This window comes from Dipodomys merriami, unplaced genomic scaffold (genome assembly GCF_024711535.1).
Source record: "Dipodomys merriami isolate MVZ:Mamm:240054 unplaced genomic scaffold, mDipMer1.0.p SCAF_211, whole genome shotgun sequence".
NCBI lineage: Eukaryota > Metazoa > Chordata > Mammalia > Rodentia > Heteromyidae > Dipodomys > Dipodomys merriami.
In genome coordinates, this window is record NW_027203505.1 from 576,294 (window position 1) to 587,169 (window position 10,876).

The 10,876-nt window shown below is 38.5% G+C and overlaps 1 non-coding gene across 1 annotated transcript; it reads left to right on the forward strand.

Moving 5' to 3' along the window:
- Positions 1 to 3,277: 3,277 nt before the first annotated feature.
- Positions 3,278 to 3,384, forward strand: LOC138834328 (U6 spliceosomal RNA). Its single transcript, XR_011374068.1, has one exon. It is a non-coding gene; the product is annotated as a U6 spliceosomal RNA (small nuclear RNA).
- The last annotated feature ends 7,492 nt before the right edge of the window (positions 3,385 to 10,876 follow it).

Below are 10,876 nucleotides of genomic sequence, written 5' to 3' on the forward strand. Positions count from 1 at the left end.
TGTGCTGTCACTTCCATGCTTTAAAACAACAGCATTTGACAATGGCGTACATTTTAATTGGTTTACCACATTTGGTTTGTTTTCAGCAAGGACTGTCTTCACGGAAGATGGTAATGGATGAGGTTTGTAATTATGTATTTTGAAAGGGCTCTAAGTTGTGGATATAGAATATCCATTTCAGTGACTAAATATTTAAATTAAATCCTATAATGGATACTCCTTCAATTTTCTGATTAAAGTGTTCTACAATCTAGATATTTTTTAAGGAAATATTGTAATTGTTTCCTTGGTGACAACGTAATTGGAAGACTTAAAATTTTCTTTTTTTTTATAGTGAAAACGCTGTGAGGGGTTACAATTACATGGGCAAGATAATGAGTACATTTCTTTTTTTTCTTTTTCTTTCTTTTTTTTTGGGGGGGGGTCTGGTCTTGGGGCCTGGGCGCTGTCCCTCAGCTCTTCAGCTCAAGGCTAGTGCTCTACCACTTGAGCCACAGCACCACTTCTGGCTTTTTCCTTTTTGCTTATGTGGTGCTGACGAATCGAACCCAGGGCCTTGAGCATGCAAGGCAAGCGCTCTACCACTGAGCCACCTTCCTAGCCCATAAGTGCATTTCTTATCAAGCATTGTAGTCTCCTCCTTGGTTTCCCCTTCCCATCCCTTCCCTTCCCATCCTTCCACCCCCTCCCTCTCCACGCAATCCTCCTCCCCGCCCCCACCAAAGTTGTAAAGTTCGTTTTTCCATATAACGACTTGTACATCTCATTGTTCCAAAGGATCCAACTGTACCCCTATTTAAACGATTTGTTTTTTTCCTTCCCTTCCACAAATTATACCAACCTCAAATACAGTGAAAGCAGGGTTATACCATGGGGGAGGGACATACAAAGCAACAAAGAAATAATCTTATAAATGTGTAGAAACAATCACCTGAAAGAAAAAAAAATTGAATACATATATTAGGGTTCACTTCCCTAAAATCAACTTATCTGACCTTTTCTGCTTGACTCAGACATATACTAGTTATTGCAAATAAGGGAAACCATGGGACCTAAGTTTCTTTGGTACCGGCTTACTTCACTTAATATGAATTTTTTTCTATGGAAGACTTAAAATTTTCATATACTATTGCCATCTTAAATGAAGTGAATGTACCTGGGTTTGCATACAGAACTTTTGGGACAGCATTAATGTTTGAATCTTTGATGGGATTTGATTGGGAATTGTGGCAGGCTTTCATGGTATGAGAAGAAAAAGGATCTGATTGGAATTTATAGCAATATCTAGTTGCTTCCACCCCTGGACAAGTCATTATCATTGGTGAAGATGTTGCCATTTGAATTTACAATGCCCCAGAAAGACCTATGTGTTAAAGAAAAATGACTTTCCATTTCCTCCCAGACTGTGGAGAATACCTGAATAGTTCTTCTGGAGATTAAGTTCTTCAGAATAAAACCTATGAGAACATGCACTCTCATCTTCTTTCTTTTCTCTTTTAATCATTCTAGGTCAAAAACATTTCTTTTTGTCATACTCCTCACCTTGACATTGTCTTGTCACAGGCCACCAAAACAATAAAACCGACTGAACATACACTGAAACCTTCAAACTTATAAATCTGAGTAAGCCTTTCTGTTTAATAAATGGACAATATCATTTATTATGGTAGGTTATAAAGCTAACACAGAAATCTAGTCTTTCTAACAATGTAGAGTATATAAAAATGCTTCATTATAAAATATCTAACTCCAAGTTATATTTTGTGTTTTTGTTTCTGTAGATCTTAAGGCTTAAACTCATGGCCTGACTGGTCGTTTTGTGTTCAAGGCCAGTGCTCTACCTAAAATCTGAACTGGAACTCTTTTCTCCTGGTGGTTAATTGGAAATAAGAATCTAATGAACTTTCCTATTCTGGCTGACCTATTCATGTTGCATACTTTATGTAATTCCAATTCTCAGCATTATATACATGTTCCAACTACAATATAAAAAACTTAAAATATACTAAGGATATTTGTAAAGTATAAAATGAGGGAAGAATTTTCATCCTTTAGAAATCTATGCAAAATCTATGCTAAACTATTGATATTTTACTGGACCTTTCCTGCAACCAGTTTGATATAGTTTAATACTTGTCACACAAACTTTCTCTGTATTCTACTGCATATATACTTTTTCACGTATGTTTGTATATGTATACATATATGTATCTATCTATATATGTTCCAATGTGCATCATCAGACTTGAAACTTCTTTGTTTTGCTATTCAGCAATGAACCTTGTCGGCTCATTCTGTGACAATATCTGTTCTCATTTTCATCATTCCTTTATTTACCAAATCATCAACCTTCTAAAATCAGCTTCATTTCTTGGGTAAGATTACCAATCAGTCCAACAAATATCCACCCAGAGGCTTTTAATAAAGCAAGTTTTAAGGAAGAATATAACATGAAGTGACAACTACAGAAATTCCACAGAGACCTGACATCTTTCACATTTCTGTCTTCCTTCTCTTCTCATACTTCAGAAAGTATTGACTAACACTATAAATATACTGCAATTATAAGTTAAGGATCAGTGTTTTCTTTCCAACCTGAAGCCTTCTTTTCCATGATTCTTGACATAAACTTTTTGGAAGATTTTTTGGATTGTGATGGGATTCCACCCAAAACAAAGCCATGTATATCAAGAAAGTCAATGTTTTCAACACAGAGTACTAAACAAAAGAGGGAGAAAATTAAGGTTAGCTATATATGTTAAGCACAAATATAGGCAATATCAAGATATCTTGAAATTGTATACTTTTACTGGATAAAGTGGCTCAAACCTTTAATATTATCTACTTAGAAAACAGAGATTAGAGAATTGCAGTTCCAGGCAAGCCCAGACCAAAAAAAAAAAAAAAAAAGGAAGTTTCAGAAACTCTTAACCATTTGATGCGTGCTATGTGTTTTGCTTGTGTTAGGAGGACCACAGTCCAAGCAGACCCAGGAATAGTGATACTTACCTCAAAAGAAGCAATGAAGTTACAATCTGCAGGTATGGCAGTAGTAGAGATACCAAAGTTGTAAAGTTCCTTTCATTGTTGCAATGGGTCTACCTGTATCCCTATTTAAACATTTTCCCCTTCCCCTCCACAAATTATGCCAACATCAAAAATGTGTGCTTTTGTAAGAAATGCATGATTCTAAAATTTCATGACAATTCTTTTGAACTTACTTTTTTGTGGAATTGACTAAGAAAATAAATTACACCTTCTATATAAAAAATGTTCTGTGCTTAATCTGGCAGCCTATACACTAACATCAGAATGATACAGAGAAGATTAGCATGGCCCCTGCTCAAGGATGACTTGAAAATTAGTGAAGCAATCCATGTTTTTACAACAACAAATGCTGGAGGGGATGGGGCCACCAGGGAACCCTACTGCATTCTTGGTGGGAGTGTAAAAGTCTTCAACCACTTTGGAAAGCAGTATGGAGTTTCCTCAAACGACTCCACATAAAGCTCCCCTATGACCCAGCAATCCCACTTTTGTTCATTTACCCAAAGGATCACAAACAAGACCATACTAAAACTACCAGCACAACTATGGTTATTGCAGCAATATTTACCATAGCTAAGATATGGAACCAACCCAGATGCCCCTCAGTAGATGAATGGATCAAGAAAACCTGGTAAATATATACAATTGCATGCTCTGCCTCCATCAGAAAGAATGACATTGCCCAATTTGTTAGGAAATGGAAAGATTTGGAAAAAAATTTTTAAGTGAAGTAAGCCAACTCCAAAGAAATATAGGTCCCATGGTTTCTCTTATTTTCAATAGCTAATATATGTCCGGGATTATCAGAAAATGTCTTAAGCTATGTGCATTTGACCAGATAAGATGATATTAAGCTAAACGAACACCAAGATAGGTACACAAGTGATTCTATCTTGCTATTATTTCTAACATACTTATACTGTACAATGTGATTTTTTTTTGTTCCTTTATATGTTCCTCAATCACGCTATAACCCCTTTTTTCACTGGATTTGAAGTTGGTGCGCCTACATCTTGTATATACGTTTCTCTAATTTGGGGAGAAGAAGAAAACAACAAAATGCTTAAATAGGGATATGGGTTGACCCATTGTAACAATGAGATGCACAAGACGTATGATGAAAAATGAATTTTACAATTTAGGTAGGGGAAGGAGAGAGGAGGAGTGGAGTGTACTTGTGGAGGTGGGAGAGAAGGGATGGTGGGGGAAAAATAAAGGAGGAGGTAACAATGCTTGTTAGGAAATGTACTCATTACCTTGCTCATGTAAATGTAACCCCTCTGTGCAGTATTTTTAAAATAAAAAATGTATAAAAATGTTCTGAGATTGAAGAGTTTATTTCCCTTATTTTATCCATATAATCTTGTTAACAAATAAATTAATGCAAAACACCGACACGAGGGTATTTTGAATAAATGTGTGTGTGTGTGTGTGTGTGCGCACGGGTACACAAGTGTGTTGGAGTGCTCAGAATTTGAACTCAGGGCTTTAAGGTCTTGCTAGGCCTTTCCTCTCTAGATTGGTGAGCAACATCTGCACTCCTGGCTCTTTGCTAGTTCATTAAATTTTTTTGAAAAATAATCTCAAAAATAATTTTGCCCTGATTGGCTTCCAACTGTTATCCACAGATCTCAGCCTCCTGAGTAGATATCTCAAGTAAACAAGATTATGGGTGTGACCAACCAGCACAAGGTTTTCAGAATAATTTTAAAAGTAGAAGAAAATTTACTTCATGGGGGCCTGTTTTTATCATCTCCTACTTTTAAAGCACTTTGCTTTAAAAGAAAAGGTGAATTTATTAAATTAAATGTGAATTTATTTCTCTTTTGGATTCTTAAAAGACAGAAAGTGATGATATTTAAAAGTTTTGGTACTTTTTAAAAAGAAAAATGGAACTGTAGTACAGAAGAAATTTGGCTGTCTTTGAAACTCAATGTATAAGCTCAATTCTGTGCATGATAACGCAATGTTAACAACACAGTCTGTGTTGAAGACAAATTGTGACAGAAAACAATCATCATCGGCAATAATTGCTATGCTATTACTTCTTGAGCAATATTAATATTGAATTTAGAGTGTAAGAGAATGGTGAGATTTTACCTACCTTTTCTGAATTGCTGAAAGACTTTTGGAAACTTTGACTCATTTTTTTCCTCACTGTGTGTATTTGGGCCATGCATTTAGTGCCTTTAATTACAATTTTTCCCAACACTTAAATGGTAATAATATTAGTATTATAGCAAATGTTATCTTAAGAATTAAGAGAATTAAAACTTGTGAAAAACTTAACATAAACTTCTATGAATGAGCTTTTGAGTTTAGCCAACAGTTTTTAAAATACTAAATAAAATGTATTACAGAAACCATTACATGAAGTGAGCAACCAGAAGTAATGTTATCTATTGACCATGCTCTGCTTCCAAGGAAGCCAGGAGGATAACTCTCATGCTGTAAATCAAACTGGTTATCTTATGTCTTGATAGTGTAAAAATATCAGGGACATTTATAAAGAAGGAATGTTGTAGACAGATGTGAAGTCCATAAGAAAATGTACAAAACTGATAAAACGTAAGAGTATCTGAGCAGTGTATTTTGTTTTATATAATTTAAGGTACATCACAAAGATAGGGAAAACATAGAAAAATGAATTCTCTTTTTGAAATTCTATCATAGATCCTTAGCAGGATGAACTCTTTCCTCATTCTTGTAGAGGCATCATCAGATGAGAGGAACTCTTTTTTTTTGTTTGTTTGTTTCCTTCCATTTATTCTACGGTTTGAAATCTGAACTACATGAGACTGAAAGAAACCAAAATTAGACATGCAGGATTTGGAAAGAGCAATCAACATAAAATAAATAAAGTATATAAAGCTTTGTAAAAGGTCTAACCAAATTAAGTAGTATAGTCTCAAGCATAAACAGAAATTGATTTAAGCAATATCATTTTATTGAAAAGTGAAAAATGTTAGGAGTTGCTTAATTTTTCCTTTCTACTATATTGAATTAAGTATTCATTTTGTATAGAGATATTAAAGATGAGATTAACAATAAACTTGATTTAATATGGATGAAAGTTCTGAATAGCCCTGCTTTCCAAAAAGCCCTGAAAATCACCAGTGGGTTTACAAATTTGTGTTTAATACCACTTCTATGCTGGCTTAATGCTTTGTGAACAGAAGTCATTAGAGAAATGCAACTCAAAATTACTATGATACTACTTCATAACTATTATAACTCTTCTCAACAAAATCAAAGGAGTCAGGTGTGGTGGTAAAGGCTTGTAATTCCAAGCATTTAGGGGGTTGGAGTAAGAGGATTTGATTCTAAGGCCAGTCTGGGGTACTGCACATAGGAAAAACCTGCCCTTGGAAATACTCAGAAGGTAATAATGTTGTGAGAGTGTGGAGGAAAGGAAATTTTGTACTCTCTTGGTCAAAATACAGTAGAAAGTAGTATGCAGTTTTCTTTCTTTCTTTCTTTCTTTCTTTCTTTCTTTCCTTCCTTCTTTCTTTCTTTCTTTCTTTCTTTCTTTCTTTCTTTCTTCCTTCCTTTCTTTCTTTCTTTCTTTCTTTCTTTCTTTTTGGGGGGTGGTCCGGTTGTGGAGCCTGAACTCTGGGCCTGGGCGCTGTCCCTCAGTTCTTCAGCTCAAGGCTAGCACACTACCACTTGAGCCACAGCACCACTTCTGGCTTTTTTCTTTTTGCTTATGTGGTGCTGAGGAATCAAACCCAGAGCCTCATGCATGCAAGGCAAGCGCTCTACCACTGAGCCACCTTCCCAGCCCCAAGAATGCAGTTTTCTAAAAAATTGCAAAGATGAAATATCATTTGAACCACTAATCATGTGATTATTTCTCTCTGGGTAGCTTGAGTTTTGTGTTTTACAGATACACTTCAGGATTTCTTTTTCATGAATCAAACATGGGAAAGAACTAAATGCAACCTCCCTTAATTCAAAAAAGAATAGAAGCTATATTTATTTGTATTACTGTGCATGAAAAATCCTGGAGATTTCTGGTTAATTCAGAGGGCCCCATGCAAAAATATAGGACAAGAGGAAAGTAAAACTGTTTTGAAAGTATAATAGGTTATCATTGATGAAAAGGTGTAGTGGTCATTTTTCCTTTTTTTTTTTTTTGTGCCAGTTGATCAGTGCAGGAGCAAGGCTGTACCCTGGAGCCCTTTCAATATCACCACGTGAACTTCCATTTATGTAGTCCTTGTGGGTGTGGGGCCTCTTCAGGTCACCCGTTGAGAAGTGGGGCCCCTCCCTTGTGGTGGATGTGCAGTGAAGGGATGTGGGTGTGCATGGTCCCTACCATTGCCAGATGAGCCCTGCCCACCCTGCCCACCTCCCTTCCCATTCTCACTTGTTCCATTTCACCCAGGATCTGGCAGCCATGGGGCTGGAGTTGAGTCCACTGCTGCCCTCTCCTCTGCCAGGTGTGCTGGTACTGGTCTTCGGTGGTCCTGGGTGCAAGTGCCATCCCAGTGAGACTCTGTTGTGGGGTCACTGCCTGCCCCCATGGGTGTGGGGTGGAGAACACCATGCTTGTACACTGCACAGTCCACAAGAGAAGGAAGGCTTGGTGGACAATTCACCCCCTTGGGGCCAGGCAGCCCAACCTTGGTTCAGACTTTAGGGCAGAATGGGGATTAGAGTCGTGTGCTGGCCCTTCTGCCAGCGTGCTTGTGACAGCTGTGGCAGCTGAGCACTCTGGAGCCCCTTCAGCATCCCCACGGACCTCCATTTTCTGGTCCCTGTGATCTCGGGTATGGTGCCATCCCTGCATATGCCCATCAGTGCCAGAGGAGCATGGACTTGCAGTGCACCAGCTGCAGCACTGGGGGATCAAAGCCCCTTTGGCTTTGCTGTATAGCCTCCTCCATTGTCCTTCTGGTCCACATGGGCCCAGCTCTGGGTGCCATTCCGGGGATGCTCCCTTTGGCAGCAATGGGCTCATCCTCTACCCTCATTGGTATCCAAAGCAGGAATGGGTCTGGCCTTGGCAATGCAGGCCACACACATGGAAGGCAGGACTTGGGGTCTGCCCTGCCTTACCTCCTGGCTTTGGCACCTGAGGCTGGGTTGCTTGGTCTGGTCACTGATGGAGCTTTGTTGGATGCAGCCCACCACAACAAATACTGCACCTGCTGCAACAGCAGGGCGGTTTTCCAGACCCCCTCAGGGTCACCACAGGGACCTCTGATGGGTCTACATGAGCTGGGTGTGGGTGTCATCCCAGGACTCCCATTAGGAAGTGCCACTCTCCTTTGTAGTACTGGAAGTAAGAGATGCCACATATAATTTCTGCTTTCTAACATTTTCCTTCACTAAGATAAACAGAACAGGAAGATATAAATAAGTTTTATAAAAAGGAAACATATAACCTATATCACTTCTACCTGTTAAACATTGTAATATTTTTTATCCAGTAGGAATTCTTTCTGTACTTACTTATTTTACTTTTGAATGTAACGAATGTAATATTTTTGTGTGTATTTTACTATCCTAGTATAATTTCATTTGCACTTACATACAATTTTTTTTCAAATTCTGTGATTTTAGAATGTGTTTTTTGGAGAAGAGTTTTGTTGTACTTTCATTTCAGTTTGCCATTATGGGCTTATAAACACATCAAATAAAATACATTCTTGCTAGTATCAAGTTCAATGATTTTGTAGACTAGAGACTCAAGGATATAGCATTATATATCATACAGTAATATGTATCAATTTGTTTATAACTGCTCCATAAAATAATTAGTAATTCAGTCAGCAGCCACTTCATCTGGCCCCTCTGATGAAGTAGGAGCCTAGTGGCAGCCTACCCAACACGGGTGCTTCTGGGCACCTCACCTGAGTCTGTGGGAGAATATCAGGGTGTACCTGCTGTTGGACTAGGGAAGCTGCTGTGTGAATGACACAGTGCCACTGACCCACATATAATACCCACAAGCCCCATGGGCCTGGGCCCTAAGGATCAGCCCCTGAGAGCACACACACACGGTGGGAGGGGGGACCCACCTAGGAAGGACTGCAGACAAAACAGAAGCCGCTCTGGGGATCAGCTTGTACAGTATCCTCCATGTTCTCAGCTGTGGGGAGAAGACAAGAAATACAGGCCCAGGTGGGGTGATGCCAACTTTTGTACTCAGGCTGGCAGGGAAACTTTCCTCCCGACACTCTCCTGCAGGCTCAGGATGCCCCTCCATGCTCCTTGTCCATGGAGTATCAGCCAGAGACACTCATGTCTGGTACTCTTGGCTGCTCTTTTGGGGTTTGTTAATTTACACAGAGAGCCCCAGCCTCAGACAGCAGAGTTATATTCTGGGTTTTGTAAAACTTTCTGCATCTGAGCATTTCCCAGTGTTTTGGTTTTTGTATTGTTTCTTATAAATGCTTTGTGAAATTTGTGTTTTAGGTGTTGAGGTACAGGAGGAAGAGCCAGATTATAAACATAGTTTCCGACAAGCCTTTCATCTAAAAAAGAAAATAGATTCTTTCTAAAAATGCCTATCAGGAAATGAATTTGAGAGAGGGAAAAAGGCAGTTTTCTCATGAGATCAAAATGTGCTAGTTTTATATGCATGTTTTATGCGTTCAAAATACAACTAAGTAATTCACCATCTAGGAACAATTGTCCAGACCTAAGAGTTAGGTGTCTTGGGAGCTAGAGGCAGGGTTTTTGTGAGGTTTATCCAAAGGGAGGGAAGAAAGTTAAAATCCATAGATTACTTTGTAGAATGAAAGTGGTAATACAAAATGAGAATCACAAAAATCCTCTCTGCTATTCAGGGTCTTTTATTCTTCCATATGAATTTTTGGATTGCTTCTTCTATTTCATTGAAAGTGAGATTGGGATATTGATATGTATCACATTGAATTTGGAAATAGCCTTTTTCAGTATTGCCATTTTCATGATGTTAATCTTCCCAATCTAGGAGCGTGGGAGGTTTCCCACTTCCTTAGTTCTGCTTTCATTTTCTTTTTCAGGTTTTTAAAGTTTCCATCATAGAGGTCCTTCACCTCTTAAGTTAACTCCTTGCTATTGTATTTTTTTGCGAATATTAAAAAGGTATTGTTTTCCTATTTTCAGCCTCACTCTTATCATTATTGGAATACAGGAAAGCCATTGATTTCCGAGGGTTAATTTTATATTCTGCTAGTTTGCCAAAGTTTCTGATCAGCTCAAGTAACTTGGGAGTGGAGTCCATGAGGTTCTTTAAATACAAGATCATGTCATCTGCAAAGAGGAATAGTTTTACTTCATCTTTCCCTATTTGGATCCCCTTTAAGTTTGTATCTTGTCTTATTGCCCCAGCTAGCATTCTAATACTAATTTGAGAGGAGTGGACAGCGCAGACATCCTTATCTCATTCCTGAATTTATTTTAATTATTTATTTCATGCCCCAGTCGTGGGGCATGAATTCTGGGCCTGGACACTGGCCCGCCGCTCTTCAGCTCAAGGCTAGCACTCTACCACTTGAGCCACAGCACCACTTCCGGCTTTTATTCTTATTGCTTATGTGGTGCTGAGACATGGAACCCAGAGCCTCATGCATGCAAGGCAAGCGCTCTACCACTGAGCCACATTCCCAGCCCCTCATTCCTGAATTTATAAGAAATGATTTTAACTTTTTGCCATTAACTATAATGCTGGCTGTAGGTTTTCAATCCTTAGCAGAAAGAACAGTGCTGAAGCAATATCAGTTCCAGATGTCAAACTCGACTAAAAAGCCACAGTCATAAGAACAGCTTGACAATGGCACAACAACAAACCTGAGGACCAATGGAAAAGGACTGAAGACTCAGAAATGAATCCACT